This window comes from Nannospalax galili, unplaced genomic scaffold (assembly GCF_000622305.1).
Source record: "Nannospalax galili isolate Female #2095 unplaced genomic scaffold, S.galili_v1.0 scaffold2759, whole genome shotgun sequence".
In the NCBI taxonomy this organism is placed as follows: Eukaryota; Metazoa; Chordata; class Mammalia; order Rodentia; family Spalacidae; genus Nannospalax; species Nannospalax galili.
The window spans coordinates 7990-15648 of record NW_008342640.1 but is presented as its reverse complement, the minus strand read 5'-3'; the positions used below and the strand labels follow the sequence as shown (position 1 = coordinate 15648).

At 35.9% G+C, this 7659-nt stretch overlaps 1 pseudogene; it reads right to left on the bottom strand.

Annotated features, from left to right (window-relative positions):
* Window positions 1-208: 208 nt before the first annotated feature.
* The window catches only part of LOC103738652, an 11615-nt pseudogene continuing 4164 nt past the window's right edge, over window positions 209-7659 (bottom strand).

Genomic DNA, 7659 nt, shown 5'->3' with positions numbered 1-7659 from the left:
AAAATGTGGCTATTATCCATGTTTCTCTGTGATCATAATTCTTATGTTAATGCTATTGTCAATCAAAATCACCTTCTATACCATAGCACATGCCATGCTTATCTTCTTTTATAAATCATCTATTTGACTTATAGATGATTAGAGCTGTTCTAGTACTTCATTTTTCACATAATAAATTTGTTTAATTTCATACACTTTATGTGACTCATTATGTAATGGCCTCCAATGGGGGACTTTGTATAACCATTTGTGCAATCTGTGCAAAGGCTGATGCAATTGTATTGGCCCTTTCTTCTGTTATATTCCCAAACATTGTCTCTAGAGACAATACCACAATACCTTGTTCTTCACAGCTCTGGACAAATTCTTCCATTTCCCATGAAGGTAGAAATTATTTCATCACAGAAGACTAATAGCATGGAAAAGATGATAGAAATTGTTATGAAAAAGACTCTGAGATAAACTGAAGTATTATCAGTAGAGAAGTATTGGTAAAAACACTTTTAAGAAAAGGACTACCATCTTCAACATTAAAACTTAAAACTTTGGAGTTAACAGATAGAAGATGTTTTCACAAATGTAAAACTAATTTATGTTCATCTTTCTTGCTATAGAAATGTGATTTCATTCTACTATTTTCATTTCTTTTCTTTTTTATTTCCCTTTATACATGACTTAATGTTGTTAATGACACTGTATAAAACAATTTGAAGGTTGTCATACATAAATATGTACATTGTATCATATAAATCTCACAGATAGAAGATGTTTTCACAAATGTAAAACTAATTTATGTTCATCTTTCTTGCTATAGAAATGTGATTTCATTCTACTATTTTCATTTCTTTTCTTTTTTATTTCCCTTTATACATGACTTAATGTTGTTAATGACACTGTATAAAACAATTTGAAGGTTGTCATACATAAATATGTACATTGTATCATATAAATCTCCTATTATAGCTAATTTAATGCAATTCAAGTGTTTTTTATGAAAAAAAATGGTAATTCCTTAAATTTTAAAGATGTGATATACAAGCATAAAATTATACAATCATTTTTTAATGCTGAGTTATAGAAAGGTTTCTCTAACATTTATCAATAATCACTATACATACATACTTATACTGATTTTTCTTTTTATGGTTTTAGACTCAAATCCTCTATAGTTTATGGTATAAACATTGAAAGACAGTTTGTGAAATCTCTAAATTTTCAATGTCTTTATGAAAGAGGGAGAAGTCACCTGAACACTTGATAAGTACTGAAAACACAAGTAACTTTGGAGAAGACATAAATATTATATTTTCTTTTATATATTTTTTATTTCTTTTGCATGTATATGTGTGTATTGTGGGCATTTCACAGCACATGTGTGTGAAATTCTGAGGGAATCGTACAGTAAGTATTTTGTTCTCTCTTTGCAAACATGCCTGTTCAGTTTCAGGGCTCAAACTGAAGTTGTCAGGCTTGACCACAAGCATCATTACCGACAAAGCCAACTTGCCAAACTAAAGACATAAATTTTAAAATAGGATAAGAAAATAAAGTCACAATATCTGACTTGGATTAAAATCTTGGTTTGGAAAATAAAAACAGATAATATTACTAAGTATGGTCATCTTATTGTTATTTTGTTCTCTTCCATTTCCTTCTTTTCCTTTTCTGAATTCTAATACAACTGTAAGCTTCTCTTTAAGGGAATCCAGAAATCATTTAAGTACATAAGTATCAGATATAGAGTACAAAGCTGACAGTACGATTGCATTAGCCTTTGATTTGGGAAAGTTACTGTATATGACTTAAGTGTTTTACATTAAAAACTGCTGTTGGATTTCAAATATTTAGAAAGATTTAAGGGGCAGGTGTGCCTGATCAGTGGGTATTTCACTTGTTGTCAAGCCTGATGACCTCAGTTTGTTCTCTGGTATCTACATGTTGGAAGAAGAGACTCCCTCAATTTGTACTCTTAATCTCTATACATAAACCCTGATACGTGACCCTTAGCACATTTGAGTATACACATACACAGGAACTTATAGGAAAGCATACTGTCTAGCAGCAAAGAAAAATTGGTTTTGTCACATAACTTAACTGTATGATGTAGTTTTTCAAGGGGTATTATTCTATGTTTCCAGAATTTTTTTCATAGTTTATTCACTGTTTTCAAAAGCAAGTGGTAAGCATTATTAGGTGTGTACATGTAGCACATATTTTCTCTGTGGTAATTCAGGCAGGCAGCTGTGATCCAAGACACATGTTACTCAAAGAAGCTTTAGTGTCTCCTACAAGCTTGTCATAAGACATTTAAAAAACATGATTGTGCTTGCCTAGATTATGTGCATGCTGTTATCATTGCTCTCAGTTCACATGAGTAACTGACAAGCTGTCTGGAAAACTCCATTTCCTCTGGTTATCAACCACTTGTGACTTTCACAATCTTTCTGCCCCTTCTTCCCCAAGAATCCCTGAGCTTCGTGTGGCAGACATTTGGTATAGGCGATATTTTGTAAGAAAGTTGCAAAGAATCATTTTAAAAAAGAATGCTCCAAAAGACCAGCGTACCTCTTTTGCACCCTAACCTGAAAAAATCTGAGAACAGTAAATAATGCCTTAATTGATGGAGTAAAAGCAAGGAATTTTCATTGAAATGAAATCAAACAAACAGCAAAAGTAAAAGTAACATATTTACCTTAGGCAAGAGTATGGCTGGTTTGCAGTGGAGTCCTCCAACAAACTCAACATTAGGTAAGGTTGTGTGAGGAAACTCCTGATCCCAGTGGAACTGAATGAGCCACATTTCTGCTTTCTTCATCTTGTCAACCACGGTAATGGGGCTTCCTAAATACAAAAATGAATGGGGGTTGGATAAAAAAAGATAGTGACAGGCTTGTTATCTGAATATAAACATTTTTGAAAATAATTATAATAATTTTTTCTCAATGATGTACTTATGTACAATGAAATTTACATGTGTAATTAAATTGTGGTTCACATTATAAATGTATATGTGTGTTAAAGGCAAACTGAGATAATACTCTATGGTCACCTCAGTAAATTAGCAATCATAGTCATTAAAATACACACTTAAGCCGCTATACAAAAATGCATGTATTTCATGCCACTCTAAAGCTTCAAAAGTAGTAGATGAAAATATAAAATAACATTCTAGCTCTAGAATGAATCTATCCTACCATGACCTTGGATGCAACTCCCCCAGGAATCATAATTTCTACAGTGTTACAACCATTCATGGATTCTTGATTTTATGAGAATTAGGAGGGTTGTGACCAGGTGAATTTTTCATATTTCCTTTTTTTGGGTTCATATAATAACATAATAACATTTATTAATTTTATAGACATATTTACGAATATCACTTGGAAAGTTTTAAGCAATCATAGGAATAAAAATTTGTGTTCTGGCTTATTTAATTTAGGGCTTTAAAATGTAGGATCACGACTGCAAACAGTGGAGACCAAACGCATGTGCAGCCCTGCTTCGGTAGAGCTTAGACCTCTAAATCGATGTTTAGATAGAATGAAATAATGTATGATTGGGGGGGTTGTTTTTGCTTCTTAGGATGTGGTTAAATCCAGTATCTCTTAAGAGTGAAGGAATCCTTAAGAAAATAAGGAGAAAACATTTTAATTTAAATAAGGAAATAGATTTTCACAAGACTGAACAATTTCTTTGATGGTACTGATACTCTTAAATAGTTCACTCTCCAGTCATTCAAGAAATTAAGGAAGGATTGGGCAGATGGCCCAAGATGTGCCATACTTGCTGAACAACAAAACAACCTGTGTTTAGAGTCCCAGCACTCACAAAAAAGTAGGAAGTATTTGCATCTATGACACCTGTGCTTTGGGACCAGAGCCAGGTGGATCTCTAGAGCTATTGACCAGGCAATATCATCAACCCTGTGTTGTTCTTTTGTCCCCATACACAGGTACACATGTGTTATATGCACATATGCATGCTATGCATAGTTCCACATGGAAAGATACATACACTAAGTGCACACAGACACACACACACACACACACACACACACATGCATACATGCACACACTCCACAGAAGACATTACATTAGGGATGTACCTAATAAATTTTTAAAACAAAGAAAAATACAGTAAAGTGGACATAGCTTGCTCATAGAAAACCTACATGATTCACTTGGTTAATGGGATCCCCTTGTATCACTATTGTGCACCTTGTTCCTATGTGACCAATACTGTAAGTTTTTTCCAAGTCTTCATGAGATTGGTAGACAGCTTTGTACTTAATATAATTATTTGACCTATGAAAGAAAAATTCATCTTACTTTACACGAATATAAGAATACCTTCAAAAGCACATGAAAAGTAAGTCTTTAAGCCACATATGAGATAAAACATGACTTTCCCAAAATTTCACTGTTAGAAGTATACCATATCTTTGAAGAAAATGACTCAAATCATAGGTCAAAGTAAAGCAAACATATCATATTTTGTACCTGCTCCTTGAATGTCATTTGACCAGTTAATCCTGACAAAAGTATAAATATGTAAGAGGGAGGAAATCAAAGCCCTCCATTATACTTTTCTATTGTGTAGCCATTACCATATCTAAGACTGTACACAAAAGGTATTTGTAGCATCTCAGCTATCAGTTCACCAGAGGGAACAATGGCACCTGAGAGAAGCACATCAAACTGATTCTTATAGTTTTGCCATGAGTTGTTTATTCAAAACAGCTTTTTTACAAATATTTATCCAAAAGTCAGGAAATTGCCCAAAAACTTTGTCCAGTGATGTAAAGCATTTAAGACACATATCGTTTGGCACATCATATGTCCACGTATCTACCCATTTTGTGAAAAACTGTTTTACTTCATTGCTATTGGAGGATGTAGGACAGGTTTCAAATTTAAAGCCTGATGTTTTGCTGTTATTAAGATAATAGGAAAATGAAGGTCTCAAAACAGTCACTTCATGGCCCCTCCTACAAGTTTGTCCAGTATTGTCTTTAAATTCATCCAGTGGCTGTATTCCCTTTGCCATACAAGACCTTCCCACAGTTCCCAGGTCTGCAGTAACAGCTCATCTGCAGGAGCAGCAGCAGAGCTGAGATCCACTTCAAAGACACCCACAAAATGCACTGCTTCACTTTAGCTTAGCTACAAGTCAATAACTTGCATATTTAAATAATCTTTTCTGAATGATTTTAGTGTACAATAGTGATCAGTGAGAGGCTATTTGTCTCTAAATTCTCCTCAAAACAGAACCCGAGTTATATTTATTACACCAGAGATCACCACTTCCTGCATTTAATGACTCAAGAAAAATTTTGTTACAATGTTAAATATAATCGTATACTCAATGAACCAATTTACACAGTTAACAAACTGTGATAGAAACACTGACCAAAACAACTGATAAAAGGAAGAGTTTATTTGTGCTTATGGTTAGAGGGGAATTACAGTCTGTCTTGGCAGGGAGGTATGATGGCATAGGTGGCTGGATGAGGAGTAGCAGAAGCTAAGCTCTACATCTTCCAGCAGGAACAGGAAACAAGAGAGGAATTGGAGATCCAGCAAAGCTTAAGAACCCTCAAAGCCTACCCCCTGTGGTGTGCTTCCTGCAGGATAGCCACACCTTCTAAAACCCCCCAAAACAACACCAGCATCTGGGGACAAAATGTTCAAATGCTTGGAGACTATGGGGTACATTTTCATTCAAGTCATCACATTCCATCCTCTACCCCCCATAGGTTCATGACCATATAAAATGCAAAATGCATTTAGTCCAACTTTAAAAATCCCCATAGTCATTAGTGGTCTCAATACTCTTCAAAAGTCCACCTTCCAAAGTCTTTTCTGAGACTCAGGGAAATATCTTACCTGTAAGCCCCATGCAAAATAAAAAGACAAATTACATACTCCCAACATATAGTAGAACTGAATATACATTACCATTCCCAAAGGGAGGAATAGAAGCATAGTAAGGAAACACCGGACTGCAAATCCTGTAGCTCCATGTCTGACTCCAAAGGGCTCAGATGGCTCAGTCTCTCCAGCTTTGCTGAGTGCAACATATATCTTCCTTTTCAGCTGGTCCCTCTCCCTGTATGCAGGTCTTCTTGGCAGATGCCTCACACTTCTGGCATCACAAAAGTCTTCTTGAGGTCTCCATTGCCAACCAGACTTCACCTTCACTGAACCTTCACAACTTCACACAATCACCTATCAGGACCTTCTTTATGCAGGAAAACCCCTGCTGCATGCTGCCTGGCCTCAGCTGCTCTCTGAAACCTCAGTGGAAGAACTGATGACCCCTTCACTCTTTCATCTTTTATGCCTCTAAATCCAGCACCTCTTGAAAGACAATGGCAAGTTTGACTGCAGGTTTGGAATGGACTCCAGCCTGCTTTATCCATTGTAGAAGATTTTCCCTTCAGTGGTCCCTGCAGCATTTTTCTTTCACAAGTTGGAGGCTTCACTTGATGTGGTCTTGCCCTGGAAGTACTCTTACCATTGTTTAAGTTTGAATATCTAGGCCCCTTCTTAATCACTTTAATCTCCTTATCAAAGGGATCCTCTCCAGAACAGGCCAAGACTCCTCATACCATTTTCAATCCAAGCTGTATTTCTTTCTGCCCCATTTGCTCTTTTTCACTGCTGATCTGCATAATATTCACCATTAATAGGTGCACCACCATTTCTACATTAGGCAATCTTGAAATTTCTTCCACTAGAGAAACTAGTCCATTGCTTTTCAAGTTAGCCTCAGGCAAGCTTTTTGGTAGAGGGCTGACTCCAGCGAGACTCTTTGCCAAAATATCGCAAGTTCTGCTAAAGTCCTTATTTCTCTCTGGAACTACATTTTTCTCAGCACTACTTTCTTCTAGGCACTTACTAGAATGGCCTGTTGAACTGTGCTTACAGTAATCAACTGTTTTTCTAACCCATCCTTCCAAAGTCTTCCACATTCCTCCAAATCCCCACATGGTCAGGTTCTTCATAGTCAACAGCCCACTCTCTTGTACCACTTACTATATTAATCACTGTTCCATTGCTATGATAGAGAATCTAACCAAAACAAATTATAATACAAAGAGTTTACGAAGACAGTTACAGGGGAATTACTGTCCGTCTTGGAGGAGGAGTTGTGGAACCTAAGCTCTACATCTTCCAGCAGGGACAGGAAACAAGAGAAAACCTGTAGATCTGGCAAGGCTTAGGAACTCTCTAAACCCACCCCCAGTGATGTGTTTCCTCCAGGATAGCCATGCATTCTAAAATCTCCCAAAAGAGCACCACCATCTGGGGACAAAATGTCTGAATACTTGGAACCTATGGGGGACATTTTCATTCAAACCATCATACATATGAGAGCCTGTGAATGCAGATTATAAAATGTCTACTGATGAAGCTTGTTTCTTTTCTCAAGAGATGGAAAATAGAAGTGATTGGCTTTTGCTCTTAGTTTTAGCAATAATAAATATTCAAAGAGTGTGCTTGCTTTTAGACAATTTACATTCCAATTGGCTATCATTCATATCTACTGTCTATGTAAAAATAATTTATTCCTATCAATCTATGCACTTCTATAAAATATTAGCAAAAGTATTCTTTCTGAAGCAGAAACTCTAGCTATCTGGAAAATATCTCATTC